The sequence below is a fragment of the Chiloscyllium plagiosum genome, unplaced genomic scaffold (genome assembly GCF_037043375.1).
Source record: "Chiloscyllium plagiosum isolate Xiang-an unplaced genomic scaffold, Cpla_swu_hap1 HiC_scaffold_44, whole genome shotgun sequence".
NCBI classification, from domain to species: Eukaryota; Metazoa; Chordata; class Chondrichthyes; order Orectolobiformes; family Hemiscylliidae; genus Chiloscyllium; species Chiloscyllium plagiosum.
Genome location: NW_028270182.1, coordinates 46,323,748 through 46,341,302, shown reverse-complemented (window position 1 = coordinate 46,341,302; position 17,555 = coordinate 46,323,748). Strand labels below are relative to the sequence as shown.

The 17,555-nt window shown below is 47.0% G+C and overlaps 1 long non-coding RNA gene across 1 annotated transcript in view; it reads left to right on the top strand.

Moving 5' to 3' along the window:
* Positions 1-10,307, top strand: part of LOC148137394 (uncharacterized) — a 56,459-nt gene extending 46,152 nt beyond the window's left edge. Inside the window, exons 2-3 of the long non-coding RNA XR_015754339.1 lie at positions 2,905-3,120; positions 9,456-10,307. This is a non-coding gene — a long non-coding RNA (uncharacterized LOC148137394). The remainder of the gene's footprint in view (positions 1-2,904; positions 3,121-9,455) is intronic.
* Positions 10,308-17,555: the final 7,248 nt, after the last annotated feature.

Sequence of the window (17,555 nt, the reverse complement as noted above, 5' to 3'; positions counted from 1 at the left end):
CCTTCCTCCCCTCTCTTGCCCCCCCGTCCCTCCCCTCTCTCGCTCCCTCCCTCTCTCCCCCTCACTCCCTCCCCGCACTCTCGCCCTCCCCTCTCTTGCCCTCTCCTTCCTTTCGCCCTCAACTCTCTCCCTCCGCTCTCTCGCCCTCATCACTCTCGCCTCCCCGGTCTCTCGCCCTCCCCTCTCTTGCCCTCTCCTTCCTTTCGCCCTCAACTTTCTCCCTCCTCTCTCTCGCCCTCATCATTCTCGCCTCCCCGGTCTCTCGCCTTCCCCTCTCTCGCCGTCTCCTTCCCTCTCGCCCTCATCTCCTTCCCTCCCCTCTTGCACCTCACCTCTCTCTCGCACTGCCACTCGCTCTCGCCCTACTCTCTCCCCCTTTCGCCCTCTCCCTCCCTCTCAATCTCCACTCCCTCCTTCCCCTCTCTTGCCCTCCCCCTCACTTGCCCTCCCCTCTCTCGATCTCTGCCTTCCGCTCGCCCTCGCCACCCTCCCGCCCCTCTTTCGCCCTCTCCCTCTCTCACCCTCTCCCTCTCTATCGGCCTCCCATCCCGCTCTCCCCCTCCTGCTCTGTCCACTCTCTCGCACACCCCTCTCTCACCCTCCCCTCTCTCGCCCTCCCACCTCCCTCCCTCCCCTCTATCGCCCTCTCCATCCCTCTTGCATTCACCTCCATCCTTCCCTCTCTCACACTTCCCTCTTTCGCCCTCCCCGTCTCTCGCACTCCCCCTCTGTCGCCCCCCCACTCTTGCCCTCGTCTCTCTTACCCTCTCCCTCCTTCTCCCCCTCCCATCTCTGGCCTTCCCCTATCTCGCCATCCCCTCTCTCGCCCTCCCTCTCTCTCCCCTCCCCTCACTCTCTCCCTCACTCTCGCCCTCACCTCCCTCACCCTCTTCTCCTCCCCTATCTTGCCCTCCCCTCTTTCTCCCTCCCCCTCCGTCTCTCCCTCCCCTCCCTCCCTCCCCTCTCTCGTCCCCCGCTCTCTCGCCCACCCCCTCTCTCCCATCCCCTCTCTCGCCCTTTCCCTTCCTCTCGCCCTCCCTTCCCCTCCCTCCCCTCTCTCGCGCTCCACCCCTCCCCTCCCCTCTCTCGCCTTCTCCCTTCCTCTCGCCCTCCCCTCCCTCGCCTCTCTCGCCCTCACCCTCTCTCGCCCTCCCCCTCACTTCCTCCCCTCCCTCCCCTCTCTTGCCCTATCTCTCCCTTGCCCCCTCCCCACTCTTGCCCTCTCCTCTCTCCCCTGCCCCTCCCTCTCTCCCTCCCCTCCTCTCCCTCCCCTCTCTCGACCTGCCCTTCCTCCCACCCTCCCCTCTCTCACCCTATCTCTCTCTTGCCCCCTCTCTCTCTCTCCCCCTCTTGCCCTCCCCTCTCTCTCCCTCCCCTCTCGCTCTCCCCTCTCTCACCCTACCTCTCCCTTGTCCGCGCTCTCTCTCCCCCCGCTCCTTCGTTCTCTCTCTCCAACTTCTCTCACTCTCGACCCCCCTCAATCGGTATCTCTCTCTCCCCACCCGACTCTGTTTCTCTCTGACGAAATCTCTCTCCCTCCTCTCCCTCCCTCCCTCGCTCTCAGGCACACTCTGTCTCCCTGATCCGTCCCTCTCCCTCCGACCCAGAGACTGGGGGATGGGGTGGGGGTATGGTAGTCGTGAGGCTGCGTGTGGGGTGTGAGATACGAGGAGAGGAAAATGCGGTCGAGATGGAACTGCTGGAGGGAGACAGAGTCGGCAGGACAGAGAGAGTGAGGGTGAGGGGAAAGGGAAGAGTGTAGGCCGGTGGAGAATCCGGGGTTGGGGGGTGTGTGTGAGAGGGGGAATGAGGGAGTGTGAAGAGGAGAGGTGGTGAGAGAGAGGGAGAGAATTAAGTAGAAAGAGTGGGGGAGATGAAATGGGGAGGACAGGCTGCAATGGGGGCAGAGAGAGTTAAACCCAGCTCCTGAGCCTGGTGCCCTCCCCTTCCCTGAGGACCAGGACTTGCGGCTGAATCTGCCTCTCTCCAACTCAGCTTCTCCAACACAAAGACACACAAAAACATCGGTCACTCTGCTGCTCGGCACGCTTTAATCAACATTTTTATTGTTTACAAATGGAAGTGATGGATACAGTCAGTGGGATGGTACCTTTTCTCACTGGCACCTGAGTTGTCAGAAACATTGAAATGTGTCCCTGTAACCCTCCTGTGGGATAAGGATGGACAAACCAGCGCTACCCTCAGTCTGTTACCATAGCGACAGGCTGCTCCATCGCTGAAACACTGAACTGAAATGAGAAATCCCGGATGGATTGATTAATGATGGAATTTGATTGATGGATGGATTTGGGTGAAGGGATATTTCAGCACATTCTTCAGCTGCTGTCTGAACTTCGTCTGGGTGATGGCATAAATCACGGTGTTTGTGCAGCAACTGAGGAGCTGCAGCATGAAGCCCAATTCCCGCACAAATCGATGGACAGACACAGGGTTATCCACAATATCCCACATCCGTCTCCATATAGAATACAGCATGAACGTTGACCATAACAGGATGAAATTGGCCGAGATCACAAACAGTAAAATGATGGATTTTTTTCGGTTTCTCATTTCAGTGTCAGACTGAGCGTCCCCATTGGTGTGAGCGCAGAGTCTCCTGCGGGCTCTGCTGGTCACTAAAATGTGTCTGACGGTGAGAACATTGAGCAGCAGAATCAGGAGAAATGGGACACACGGGGTTAGAATGTGATGGAGGGACTCGATTGTGCCCCAGACAATGGAGTATATAACAGCGCGTGTTATTTCACAAAACCAGGGGCGGTTCCACAGGTAATACCGAGCCGTGAGCATAAAATACCAGAAAATGTTCATAAAACAGCTCAGCACAGTCACTGCTGCCAGAACCACAGCCGCCGTTTTCTCACTGCAATATTTACTTTTCAGCTTCTGGCAACAAATGGCCACAAACCGATCAAAGGTGAAAGTGACGGTGAACCAGACAGAGCAGTCAGTGGCTGCATAAAGCAGGACGGCGTGGATATTACACACGGGGACGGAGTCCTTCAGGAAATAAAACTGTTCCCGATAAACAATGGGAATGTGTCTCAGTATCAGGTCGAGGATAATGACCAGGAGATCGGCCGCTGCCATGGCCCCCAGGTAACGTCTGACACATGGAGACAATCCACAATCTTTATAAAGCAGGACGTAGATGGTCACTACATTAACTGTGAGGAAGGAAAACAAACCCATTATCCATCAGCCTGGAGACAAAGGGACCCGTTTGACTGGGGATCCAGTGAGATTGTCAAATGTGTCCCTGTATTCAGGGATTTATTTAAATAATTGGAGCTGGAATAATAAATGGGAAGGCCTGAATTATAGACAAAAATGTGACATAAACCACAAGAACCCCTCCCTCCCCAAATACACAGAGACACATCCATAAGAACAGATGGTTTCGAGAACATTCCCACACACTCGATCACTCGAGAGCAGACAGGTCACTCCTTCCCAGTTCCTAATACGGAGGGTGGAAACATTGTTGTCCTGAAGGATCCTCTCCCAGTTTCCTGAAGACAGACGGAGTTTGGGAATTTCTGTATTTTGGTCTAAATTGTGGTGGATCCTGTGTCGTGAAGAAATGTAAACACAGGGAAAACGTATTCAACCCTTTAACTGCCTGAGGGGCCTTCGGAACAGCATCTCCTTCTCCCTGGAACGGGATCTCTTCCGTCGGGATATTATCGTTCGTTCAATTCACTGACGTCCGGCCATTCACAAACAATGTCAGGGACAGAACGTTCCAGGGAGTGTCAGTTATAGAATGTCGGGGACAGAACGTTCCGTGGAATGTCAGTTATAGAATGTTGGGGACGGCACGTTCCGGGGCATGTCAGTTGTAGCAAGTTGGGGACGGACCGCTCCGGGGAATGTCAGTTATAGAATGTCGGGGACAGAACGTTCTGTGGAATGTCAGTTATAGAATGTCGGGGATAGAACTTTCCAGGAAGAGTCAGTTATAGAATGTCTGGGATAGAACTTTCCAGGGAATGTCAGTTGTAGAAAGTTGGGGACAGTACGTTCCGGGGAATGTCAGATACAGAATGTTGGTGACGGAACATTCTGGGGAATGTCAGTTATAGAATGTTGGTGACGGAACATTCTGGGGAATGTCAGTTATAGAATGTTGGTGATGGAACGTCTGGGGAATGTCAGTTATAGAATGTCAGGGACAGAACGTTCTGGGGAATTCCTTGACCTGTCCATCACTTTCCCCCCTACCCACCCCATCAACATCATGTACTGTGCCAGGGCACATTTTAACATTAATGGGGTGAGAGACGGTGGATCGAATCACGGGAATGGGAACTAAAGACATTGTCAGATCAGTTGAAACGGTTCGATATACCACATTCTCAATCCAGCTCACAGAACCAGCCCAGACCCCATAAGCCCAGAGTAGATATCTGTTCACCATGGGACACTGTGTAGTTCAGGCTAGTGTACTGCTCAGATTCATTCATTTCACTGGTCAGTACAGTCCAGCAATCTGTCCAGAGTGGAGTACTGCACAGTTCAGATCAGGGCATTGATCTATAAACCCGGAATAGATATCTGTCCAGCACGGGGAGCTGTGCAGACCACAGCAGGGCACTAACGTATAAACCTGAAACAAATATCCATCCAGCATAAGGAGCTAAACAAACCACAACATTGCATTATCAATAATCCTCAACCAGATAGTCTGACTAACACAGCAAAGTGCAGTGATCAGCCATGAATTAATCTGTAACCCTCCCAGCATGTAGGACTGTGTACCCCATCCCAGTGCACTGATCTGTAAACCAGGAGCAGTTACCCTCCCGGCATTTAGGACTGTGTACATCCCCACAGTGTATTGCTCGGTAACACTGTGTTAGATCACTGCCCAGTGTGGGGAACATTGCAACCCATGCTATAAGTGACAGGATGTGCAGCTCCCATCCATTTCCAGCTCCTTATCTCCATTGTGACATGACAAGGGGGTGCTGTGGGTGTGAACATCATTGCCAGAGAGATATGGCGGGGGAATCACTTTAAATATCAGCACATGGGAGGGGTTTGGGATATAGACACAGAGGGAGAGACTGAGAGACAGTGTCATGGAAGGATGTGTTCCCAGGTTGCAGAATGCTGGAATGTCGACACTTTGATAGCATTCTGTAACATCAGCCAGTCTTCCCAGGAAAGATTGTAAAAAGGGATATTGGTGTGAAGTCAGATGAGCATTTGTTCTGCATCTTTTTAACTGGAATTAGTTTAAACAGAATCTATGACTCATTGGACAGATTCTAACAATAATTTGTTAGAATTAATGGCATTTTCATTGAGTGTGACAGAGGGATTGTCTATACGAGGCCGAGCTAGTTTCCTGGTGCTATAATTGTCGAACTCATCTCATTAACTATCCACCCCACCCTATGGTGTACCTCTCATTCAATACCAGCCCGATTCTCCCACCCATCATGGCTGAAGGTACTCACCATTTCCCGGATGCCCCTGGGTATTCCGTGAGCCCTGGCACTGGCGCCATCTTTAAAAGGCCACTGGGCACACGGTTGAGCTTTCTCAGTTCGGAGCTGCCCTGCAAAGTTTACCCCGAGCACGGCAGATAAGGGACAATTACACCGCGGTTTGTCGACGGGGCACAGACGTCCTGGTGGATGGGGTAGTAGAGAGGGGGACCATTCTCGTCCCAGAGGGGGCCACACCACCAGACCCACCAAGCATGTTTTGAGCTCCCCACCCAGCTCAGTGCAAGATCTGCGGTCTGCAGAAATGTCCAGCAATACAGGACAAGCATCAATAACCTTCCCCACTCTATCAAGGGTCACTGTATTCTCTCTGCTCCCACACACTCACTGTATATCTGTTATAGCACCAAACCACGAACAAGTCTGTCCCTCTCTTCCTCTCTCTCCCTCTCCCCCTCCCTCCCTCCACCAGCGACTCCCCCCCCCCCCCCCCCCCACACACACACACACACTAATAACACTGCATGGATACAAAACTGTGGACTGACTCCCTCCGGACACGTCACAATGACCCTGTCCCCCACCTACACCAGCATTAACAGCAGGAACACCCACTCCCACCCTCCCTCCTTTTCTCCCATTCAAGGAGAAACAGCCTGGAATAGGACAGAAAGTGCCAAGCCGGGTGGTGGAGTGCCTGATATCCGTTCCCTCAACCCCCTCCACCAGCCATGTGGGGAAGACCCTGTTAGGAGCCGGAGAGGACAGGGACGCCTCGTGTGGAGATTCTGAAACATCCACGTCCCACTGACCGAGTAAGGAGCAATGTTCAGTGAAGGGCAATTCTCACTTTAAACCCACTGGCAGTTCCGTTTCCCCCCGGCACAACTTAGAATTCGTGGCCTGATGCCATCTCCCTTTTGTGTCGAGCTGGTACAAATGGAATCCCCATGGTCTCGGTGGGCACGAGGGTGGGCTCACAACACATCGTCACCTCCACCTCCCAGGAAGGGAGCACGGAGACTCCCTTCTACACCACCTCCTGGAAACAGCTCAGATACTGAAACTAATCTGTGATAGTTACTGCCCTCCCCACTTGTCCTGACATCTTCAATCATCTGTGCTCATATACACCAGCGCCCTCTGCTCCTGCACCCCCTTTATAACGGCACATCCTGTTTTAAACTGTCTTTCATTGACTTTCCAACCAAAGTGCATCACCTCACACAGCTCTGCATTGATCCCCATCTGCCATAAACTTGAACACCACACCAACGTGTGATCGTACTGTTAGATTTCCACACTGTCTTCCACAGACTTCAGAGTTCTTCCAGGTTTGGTGCCATCTACAAACGTTGACATTGTCATTGCATCACAGTCCCCATGAAACAACTGAAATCCTGCCATACTCACGAGTGTGAGCAAGTGAAATACTGATATGTTCCCACGGACAGAGTCGAATGGAGCAATGGAGCAACAGAGTCGAATGGAGCAACAAAAATCCTGACACATACGAGACAGAGTAGATGAAATAAGAGCAAGAGAAATCCGGATAGGTTCCAATTATCTATGTTCATCAGGGTATAATGTGATGAAGTTGAAAGCGTGTACTGTACCTTTACGAGAGGGTGAATGCTGTTATGAACTGAGAGTTTACACGCACCTGTGATATGAGAGGATGGCAGACCCAGAAACAGTATATTGTTATAGAGCTGGAGTCGGGTAATACACAGTTAAGAGAAAGGGGGTCTCAGAGTTGTGAATAGTTGATGTAAAATGTTCACTTTCAGCGTGAATAAATAAATGGATGTTTTTATTTAAACAGTGGAAATTGGCAGATCTATCATTAATATTTTAACAGCTTACGAGGCAAATTCTGCCTTGGTTTATGTTTCATGTAAGTTACCAGATGAGCTTTACGCCGTGTCCTAACCATTCCCGTGTGTGTATCTGTGTGTCTCTGTGTGGGGAAGGTCTGGTTGTCTCTGTGGTGCTTAACGTGATGCAATATCACCCTCTGCTGGCCTTCCCACACCACTGCACAGGCATTGGCAGAGGGTGAAAACCAACAGGGATACATTCAGAGAGGGGGAGGGAGAGGGCAGCTGCGCACAGCACCATCCAAACTGATGTCTTATCCATGTACTGATCTAAATGTCCTTTAAACATTGTGACTGTCCCTGCTTTCACTACTTCCTCTCGAAGTTCATTCCACACACAAGCCAGATTCTGCCTAAAATATTTACCTTTCAAGACTTTTGCAAATCTTTTTCCTTGCACATTAAAATATCCCTCAGTTTTGAATCCCCCAATCTAGGGAAAATACATCAGCCCTTCAGTTTCTCTGTACCCCTCATTATTTTATAAATCTCTGTAAAGTTACCCCTTACTCTCATACTCTCCAGTGAAAAAAGCTCCAGCTTACCCAGCCTCTCCTGATAGCTCAATCCCTCCTTTCCCAGAAACATCCAGGTTAATCTCTTCTCAATCCTCTCCAGTTTAATAATATCAAGTCAATAATATCAAAGTGAATAGTCAAGGTATTTTCTAAGGGTAGGGGGAGACCAAAACTTGAGGACATAGGCTTAAGTTGAGAGGGGAACATTTAAAACTGACCTGAGGGGCAGCTTTTTCACCCAGAGGGTGGTGTGTCTATGGAATGAGCGGGCAGGATGACCAGACTGGACGCAGTATTCCAGAAGAGGTCTCACCAATGTCCTGTACAACCACAACATGACATCGCAATTACGATACTCAAATACAAGTGCGTGAAACACCTTCTCATCCACGCTATCTATATGAGATGAAATTTTTAAAAATTATACCTGACGGCCTTGGTTTCTGTTCTACAACACTGCCAAAGGCCCTACTTTAAATTGTGTAGATCCTGCTCTTGTTTGATCTCCCAAATCCAATAACTCGCATTAATTCAAACTAAATTCCAAACGCAACCCCTCAGCCCAGTGAGTGATATTACCACCTCCTTACCTTACCCGTTTAATTTTAAAATTCTCTCCCCTCTTCAGGAGGCCTGCACACTGCAGCCTTGATTTTCACAAAGACCCTGAGCTTGGGTGGCCTTGTGTGGTTAGGGGAGAAGGGGCAGATTGCAGACACAATCAGTCGGGAGGAGAGGCTGGACAGAAATCAACGGCCTGGTATCATTTCATGGTTTTAGGAAGAGAGCAGTCACACACGTTATTGGTACTTAAAATATGATCCAAAATCTTGGTATGGTAGTGTCCCTGCCTCTGACCCAGAGCTCTCGATTTGATTCAAATTCCTGAACTTTGTCGTAGTGTTCCTAGCTCTGTTCTAGAATGTCTGAATTCAAGTTCTGCCTGTTGCAGAGGTATGTCACAGCATGTCAGAACAGGCTGATGAGCAAATACACAGAAGAATAATGTTACAGCTTTATGCATATTGTCGAGTGGTGCTAATGACCCTACTTTCGGGAACAAAGGTCTAGGTGTAAATACCACAGATGTGTTTCATATTACATCTGAACAAATTGATTAAAATGGATTTAGAATTGTGACCTGAAGGAGAAAGAAGAGGTGTCAGCATTGAATTTCAGAATGTAGGCCCAGGATGACTGAAAGTACAGCTATTCGTGTTGATTGGAGTCACATTTCGCCACAGTAGCGGTTTATAAAATCTGAATGGTCATGGGTAGGGTGAGTAGTCAGAGTTTTTCCCCAGGTTAGGGGCGTCCAAAAGTAGAGGGCGTTGGTTGAAAGTGAGAGGGGAAAGGTTTTGCAGAGGCCAAAGGGGCACCTTTTCACACAAAGGGTGGTGCATGTATGGAATACTATCAGAGGTAGTGGTGGACACTGGTATGAATAGAGCATGTAAAACTCATCAGGATGCGGACAGACCTGCTGAGATTTTCCAGCAATTTCCTTATTTGTTAAAAATGCATTTATTTTAACTCATGTATTCTGAATACATTAAACATTTTATTTCTTAATGACGCAGGGATATGTAACTCATCTTTAAATCGACCGAGACCATTTTCTGCTAAGGGCATGGCTCTGTGTATGACAGCAGCAATGATGCATCCACATGGAACAGAGAATGCAATGGAGACATGATTTGGACAATGTACAAGGAGACCTCACATGGTCCAGTTTGGGAGAGGATGACTTTACTGTGTGATTCAGCTCAGAGATGGAGACAATGTAATCTGCCCGAGAAGGAACGGCCTCTTGCACTCTCTCTCCCTCATTATTGCTTATCACAGCAATGTGTGCGAGCTAAAACAAAACATCTACCGTCATCGTTACCATTCTTATAGAATCCCTGCAGTGTGGAAACAGACCCTTCATATCAATAAGTCCATACCAACCATCCAAAGAGTGACCTTCCCAGGTCCGTTCCCTTACATTTACCACTTACTAATGTTACAAACCAAAAATCCCTGAACACTATGGGCAATGTAGCATAAACAATCATCCCAATCTACACTGCGGGAAGAAACTGGAGCACCAATTAGAAGCTCATTCAGACAGGGGGAGAATATGCAAACTCCACACAGATAGTTGCCCACGGCTGGAATTGAAACCACGTCCCTGCTGCTGTGAGGCAGCAGCGCAAACCACGAAGCCACCGTGCTAATCTTTGGGCAACCCCTGACGAGAATTCATTGGAATTTCCTCACTGCCTAATGCAAAGGTAATTCAGCGAAATCCAATTGTTCCAGGATGAAATCCCATTGCTAGCAGCTTGTGTGAGTAGAATATCTTCAGAAGCAGAATAACATTTTGAACAATCACTCAATTTTTCCTTTTGTCACGAGTTATACTAATATATGGGCAAAGTTATTTTAACTTCAAATTGCAGAGGTTTTGTTTGTGTGTGTGTGTGTGTGTGTGTGTGTGTGTGTGTGTGTGTGTGTGTGTGTGTGTGTGTGTGTGTGTGTGTGTGTGTGTGTGTGTGTGTGTGTGTGTGTGTGTGTGTGTGTGTGTGTGTGTGTGTGTGTGTGTGTGTGTGTACACCAGTGTTTTTAGAAAGGGAAATGTCGATTCTTTATTTGCAATACCCAAACAGTTTGCCATTCATCTTTCCATCATAGTTTGAGTAACATTCCTCTGGATCACAAACTGCTATTTCATCTGATTAAAGACACTAGCCTGACTTGTTCCTAAAACTGACCATGACCCAGTCTGAGACCAATATCATCGGCCATATCACGAACCTGGTTACATTTCGAATTTGTTGTGAGCAGTGGAGGAGTGGGACTAGAAAAGGAAACAATGACCCAAAAAGCCAGGGAACTATAGACCGGTGAGCCTGATGTCAGTGGTGGGTAAATTGAAGGAGGGGATGCTGAGGGACAGGATTTACATACATTTGGGAAGACAAGGGCTGATCGGAGTCGTCAACGTGGCTTTCTGCATGGGAAATCATGTCTCATTAATTTGATTGAGTTTTATGAAGAGGTGACAAAGGATATTGATGAAGGCAGTTTGGTAGACATTGTCTATATGGACCTCAGCAAGGCATTCATAACATTCCGATTGGAAGACAGATTAGCAAGATTAGATCTCATGGGGCACAGTGGAAGCTGGTCACAATTGGCTTGATGATAAATGGGTTTTTTTCAGACTGGAATATTGTGACCAGAACTGTTCTGCATGAATCATTACTGAGTTCACTACATTCATCATTTATATCAAGGATTTGGAGGTGAATATTGGGGACATAGTTCGTACGTTTACAGATGACATCAGAAAGGTGGTATAGTAGATTATCTCAGTGTACAAGACCACAATTAGATGGGACAAAGGGGAAAATTGTAACAGATGAAATTTAATTTCGAAAAATACAAAGTTTTGCATTTTGGGAAGGCAAATCAGGGCAGAATGTCTATACTTAATGGTAAGGTCCTGGGGGATGTTATGGAACAAAGGGACCCAGGGCTACAGGTACATTGTTCCTTGAAAGTGGAGTCGCAGGTAGACAGAGTGGTGCTGAACACATTTGGCACATTTGCCTTAATCTGTCAGAGCATTGAGTACAGGAGTTGTGGTGGCATGTTCCATCAGAACAGAATGTCGGTGATGCCACTTTAAGAATACTGAAAATATTTACACGGATGTTCCAGGACTGAAGGGTTTGAGTTTTAGGGAGAAGTTGATTAGTTTGAGGTGGTTCCCCCGGAGTGTCAGAGGTTGAGGGGTGACATTATAGTGGTTTATAAATTCATCAGGGGCATGGATAATCTGAACAGCCACGTTCTGCTCCCCAGGATAGCTAGAGGGCGAATGCTTTAGAATGGACCTGAAGGTAAATGTTTCACACAGAGAGTGGTGCGTGTACAGAAAGTGCTGTCAGAGGAAGTGGTGAAGTCGGTTACAATCGCACATTTAAAAGGTATCTGAAAGAGGAGGGATTTTGGCCAAATGCTGATAAATGGGATAGGATCGGAGTGAACAGATTGCACTAACGGGTCTGTTTCCGTTCTGCATGACTCTCTGTTTCTTTGAGAGAAGGAAGAAAACGTCTGAAAGGACCTTTCAAGTCAGAAATCTTTGAACTGGAACTTTATCGTGCCTCTCTGTTCACATTGATTCAAAGCTGAGTAAGTTAAATATTTGACAGACAAGTGAATCACGGATAATGGGACAAAGACAGGAAAGTGTGGCTGAGACCACAACCTGATCAGCCACAAACTTAGTGGCTGGTGGATAAGGCTCAAAGTGTCTAATGACCCACTCCTGCTCCTCAGTCCTATGTTTCTGTGTTCCATTCAGCACCTCAAACCTGCTCGACAGGAGCAGTTGGAGGCCACTTACTGTTATGACCTGGTACACAGAAATAGAGGAGACCTTTCAGCCCCTCAAGTCTGTCACACACGATTTGAGATGATTTGGGAAATGCAATTGGATATTAAAAAGGCCCCTCATCTCTCTTTCAGAGCTTCCCCGCTCTGCAACTTGTGCTTCATTTGTTGATCATGTTGTAGACCCAGATTCACTGTGAATACAGTCCACATACCTCACACAGCAATGGCTCACAAAATCCTCTGGTCTCCCTGACTGCAACATTCAATAACAGAACATTAATGAAAATAACACCCACTAACTTTCCAATAACAGAATGTGAGAACATCAGAAACAAGAGCAGGTCATTCACTCCCAAGCCTGCCTTGCCCTCCACTAAGGTCATGACTGATCTTCTCTTGGTCTCAAATCATCTTTCATACCCAATTCTTCATAGCCCTCAACTCTCTGACAGATCAATATCCATAGACCTCCTCTTCAAATACTTTCAGTCATCTGGCTCCCCCAACACTCTTGAGAAGAGAAACCCAGACATTCAATAGCTCCTGTTTGAAGAAAACACTTGCTGCTCCTATATCATGGCCTATTGATGTGAACAAAAGATTTTGAGACAAGGGTTCAGCTAAAAATGACTGGCCCTGATATCAAGGTAATGGTTGACTTCTGTTGACATCAAGGAACTGTTCTTAATGGGAATCAGAGTAAACTGCTCAGTGTTTGGTGTCAAACATGGAAAAAGGAAGATGTTCATCATCTCAGTCTTGGGTCACCACTGTGGGAGATCCTCAGGGTAGCTTCCTCTTCACAAACAGCTTCAGCTGCTTCTTAAGTTCTCCCCGCCCCACCCTCCCCACCATAAGATCAGATTTGGGGATGGTCACCGAAGATTCCACAATGTTCAGAACATTTTGTCCACCGTCAGCTCCTGAACTGGCCTGTGTCCATGTGCAGCAAGACCCAAACTGCATTGATGTATGTGCTGTTAAATGGTCCATATCATTCATGTAACAGCACTGCCTGATACTGCACATTGCCAGAGTAAAATAAGAGTTCATTCAGCACCACACACTGGTTTCACAGGAATACGAGGAAGTCATTTAGTCCATAGACATTATTGAAGAAGATCAGGGATAGACCACTCAGTGCCTCCAGCCTATTACTCAGGAAGAGAAGGTGTCTAGTGTGATGGGCCACACCAGAGCCCCTCGAAAATGTATGAAGGCGGTAACTTAGTCTATAATGTTTTTATATTTTAAAGGAAATGCAAAGTGTCTGTTCCAGATGCAATGTGACTGGTCAAACTACTCGGTGTGAAGCAAAACACCATCTACTTAAACACGAAAGATAAAATGAAACCAAAGAAAAATGAATTTAGAATAACGTAATTCTATTGGACAAGTTAACAGAATAATAGATCTCGGAACTATTACTAATGAACTGTCATAATCTAGGGAAATCCCATAAACACAGCCCTTGGCGAAAAGGAATATTCAGACACAGATTGTCACAAATATTTCTCCAATCCAGGAATTAAAAACAGCATCAAGAGAAATATCAGAGAGAGTAGCAGCCAGGAGACATTCACTGACGCTTCCAACTCTGTGGAGACTCCAATTGTTTCTGATGTTGTCGAGAAACCAAAACCCAGAGATCCTAATCTTTGAGAGCTGGCCACACCCATTCAGTCTGCATTAAAATAAACCTAAGTCCTCCCAAGCTGTATACTCAAGTGGACTTAACTAGCCAGCTTGGTAACGGTCGTTCAATCTCTCTCTTAAAATAATCCAGGACAAAATAACTTCTTAAAGCTGCAGCATCATCACAGCAGTCAATACATCGAGCTTTCAAACAGGAACCAGGGGTAACCCAATCAGGCCCTTAGCCCTGTTCAATCGGACGAGGAAGAAGCCAGTCAGTCTTTTCAGTCACTTACCCGGCAACAGGATGAGGCCATTCAGCCCATTGCGTCACTTACATAGGAACAAGGGGAGGCCATTCATCCCCTTGAGCCACTTAGGCATGTGAGAAACAAAGCTCACACACTTCAATAATTGCAGTCCGAGACAAAATCTGAATCAGCTGTGTCCTTTATTTTACACTTGCAAGTGGGTGTGATGTCCAGGGACATACACACCCCAAGTTCAATTAATACACAACATTTATATAATTTGTTATCTTTTGTTTTACATTGCTCCTCCCCTCTTTACATCTTCCACTTCTCTAAGACCGGCACCCATTACTCCTGTTTATCTCTTGCCTTATCAGGCCTTGTCTGTTACAAAATGCGTTTTCTGACCTTACAAGGCCGTTTGACCTCATCCCGCTGTAGGTCATTGTTAGGCATATTCTTTCTTCATCATTATCTACTCCCTCCATCTGTGACTTCCCCTACCATACTGATCCTTATGACCCTTTTAATTGGGGTTTGTTCCTGTGTCTCTGTAAAAGTGGGAAACAGATGTTTATACCAACTGTTTGTACAGGCGTATCTCGCTTAACTTCCTCCCCTCACAACATCTTATCTATTCGCCTGTAATATCTACCATTGTTTTGCAGTCACGTTTCATTCTGGCATACAATTTTAGCTAATACAAAAACAATTATGTATTTCCTCCACATAGTTTTCATTCTTATTGACTCAGCTCTTGGCTAAAACAATTGCACACTGGTGTGAGTTCATTTACCTTGTATAAGTAAATGGAATTGCAGAAGTAACACTATTTTTCCCACATCCCACAATTTCCCCTTTTTCTTTAATTACTTTTTGTTATCTTCTGCAATTTTTCTTTTAAGCATCGCCCCCGAAATTCGCAAGCATCATTCCGGAGATTTCATCCATCTTGGTCTCACTCATCCCTTCATTATTTAGTCAATAATGTTCCTCTGCCTGATTCCCTTTTAGGGGCATCTGTTTCGTCAAGGTTGTTTCAATCAGTCGTTGGGTGAGCCCTCGTATACAGGGTATGATACAACAGCCAATGGCCACCAATACCCCGACTACCACTATCAGGGAAGTAAGGATAGAAACCACCACCCATTCCATCTTCCAAACCATGATTCAAGCCATCCCGTGAGAGATGTCTCTACTCCTGAATTCTCAGCCAGTTACTCTGCTAAGGTAGTCAATCCCCTTAAGGCCGGAGTAATTGAACCATCAGGTGCAGTGTTATTCGGAATAAAGGTACAACAGCTTCCTCCTAACATCACACGCACACATCTTTTTTCTGCTAAAATCATATCAAGGGCCATTCTGTTTTCCCATGCCATCCTATTTGTCGCATCAAGCTGTTCTGATATTCCTTTAACCACATCTCTTGTGTAATTTATAAATCGCTGTTGATTATAGAAAATGCAATTTATCCAATCTACATTTTTATTAATTGTTACCCACCAAAAGAGAGCTGACTCAAAGCCTGCTGCAATCTGGTTACGAGCCTTGAATTCATCAGGCACTCCCCTAGGGACTCCTACCGAATCGAGATAAACCAAATCATCGAAAGAACTGTCTAACGGTAATCTCTTACCCCTTCCTTTCTTCCCTACTATCTTTTCCTTCTCAAAGGTCAGGGTAAATGGAATTGCCAATTATACAATTGCACATTAGATTAGATTACAGTGTGGAAACAGGCCCTTCGGCCCAACAGGTCCACACCCATACCCCTACATTTACCCCTTACCTAACACTACGGGCAATTTAGCATGGTTAATTCACCTGACCTGCACATCTTTGGACTGTGGGCGGAAACCGGAGCACCCGGAGGAAACCCACGCAGACATGGGGAGAACGTGCAAACTCCACACAGTCAGTCGCTTGGGGCGGGAATTGAACCGGGGTCTCTGGCGCTGTGAGGCAACAGTGCTAACCACTGTGCCACCGTGCCGCCCACATATCCCTCTCCAATCCGGAGGTAGCGTGGGTCTCAATATTTTGCCTCCACAGTACCAACACAGATCCACTCGGGGAACCTTTAGTGCTGAGTAGTTCCCTCCTTTGTCCGTTTCGGTAACATTCTTAATCTCTGTACATAATTTCAGCTCCCCAAAATCTCTCGACCGACTTGTACCTCGTCTACACACACACGACGCATGATTTCCAACTGCGGCGGAAAATGTGGGGGGACGTTTGCATCTTTCTTCTCCAAGGGAGGGAACATCAGAGATAAGGAGGGACAATTCCTATCATTCCATGAAGTCTCATCCTGATACAGGGCTATCATACATTTCATGTCCTTCCTATCTTGCTTCCACCCGAGTGGAAAGGGCCTGGGCCATTGGACTACCGGAGGAACATGCATAGCAATTGCTCTTGTTCAGACTTTTTACAGTATACTTTACCATTCAACCCAGGCATTTGCATCCCCGTACCCAGTTTCTATTTCGATACTCTGTTTCAAGTCCTTTACATCTATAATTGTTACTACTTTAGGGTCATCAGAAGAGGTGAAAGGTTGTATCTTATTACCCAGTAGTTCTACCCGTTTTCCCTGTCCTACACTAATTCGAAAACAACAGCCCAAGAAATCCTTCCCATTTGCTTTCATTTCTGTCCCAAATGTTTCATTTAATTGTATCTCATAGATACCCCCCCACCCCCCCCCGAATTGCTTCGTGCCATGTGGTTTTCGTTATTGTTAGGTATATTGGGTTACACTTTTTATCGGGACAATCGCAAACTGGTCGGAAGGGGGCCCGGTATACTGTGACGAGACCATTATACCAAGTAACATCCCCGAGGCCATCCGCTTAGGACTTAAGATGTATCTCAGAGCTGCGGTACTGTCTCTGATTATCTACATACCCACAATTTACTAAACTGCATGCATAGCGTCTATTACTTGTGGATTATCAGACTCAGGAACCGTTAATAATACATATGAAATGATATTTGACAAAATCCCAATGCTAAGAGGGCGAGCATCATAACTCTAAGCATTCCTAGTATTCTAAACATCATGCTGAAGCACAAAAAGACTTAATATACAATCTTACAGAAATAATCCCGCGCTCGCGTCGCCACTGTATAATCAGTTACGCAAAGTCTCTTTAGTCTGAGTTTCAGCGGGTCTTGCGTTGATTCAGCTGTCCAGACTTCTTCCTCAACTGGAGGTTCCACTGGCCCTTTGATCTGAGTGTAATGAGTCAGCTTTTCTCCGCCGTCCTTATTGCCGTTTCAGTGGTCAAAAGAGCCTGGTACGGCCCTTCCCAGTGCGGCTGCAATTTAGTCTTTATCCATGATTTTACTAAGATCCAATCGCCCGGCTGGATGGGATGAACGGTGAATTCAAGAGGTGGA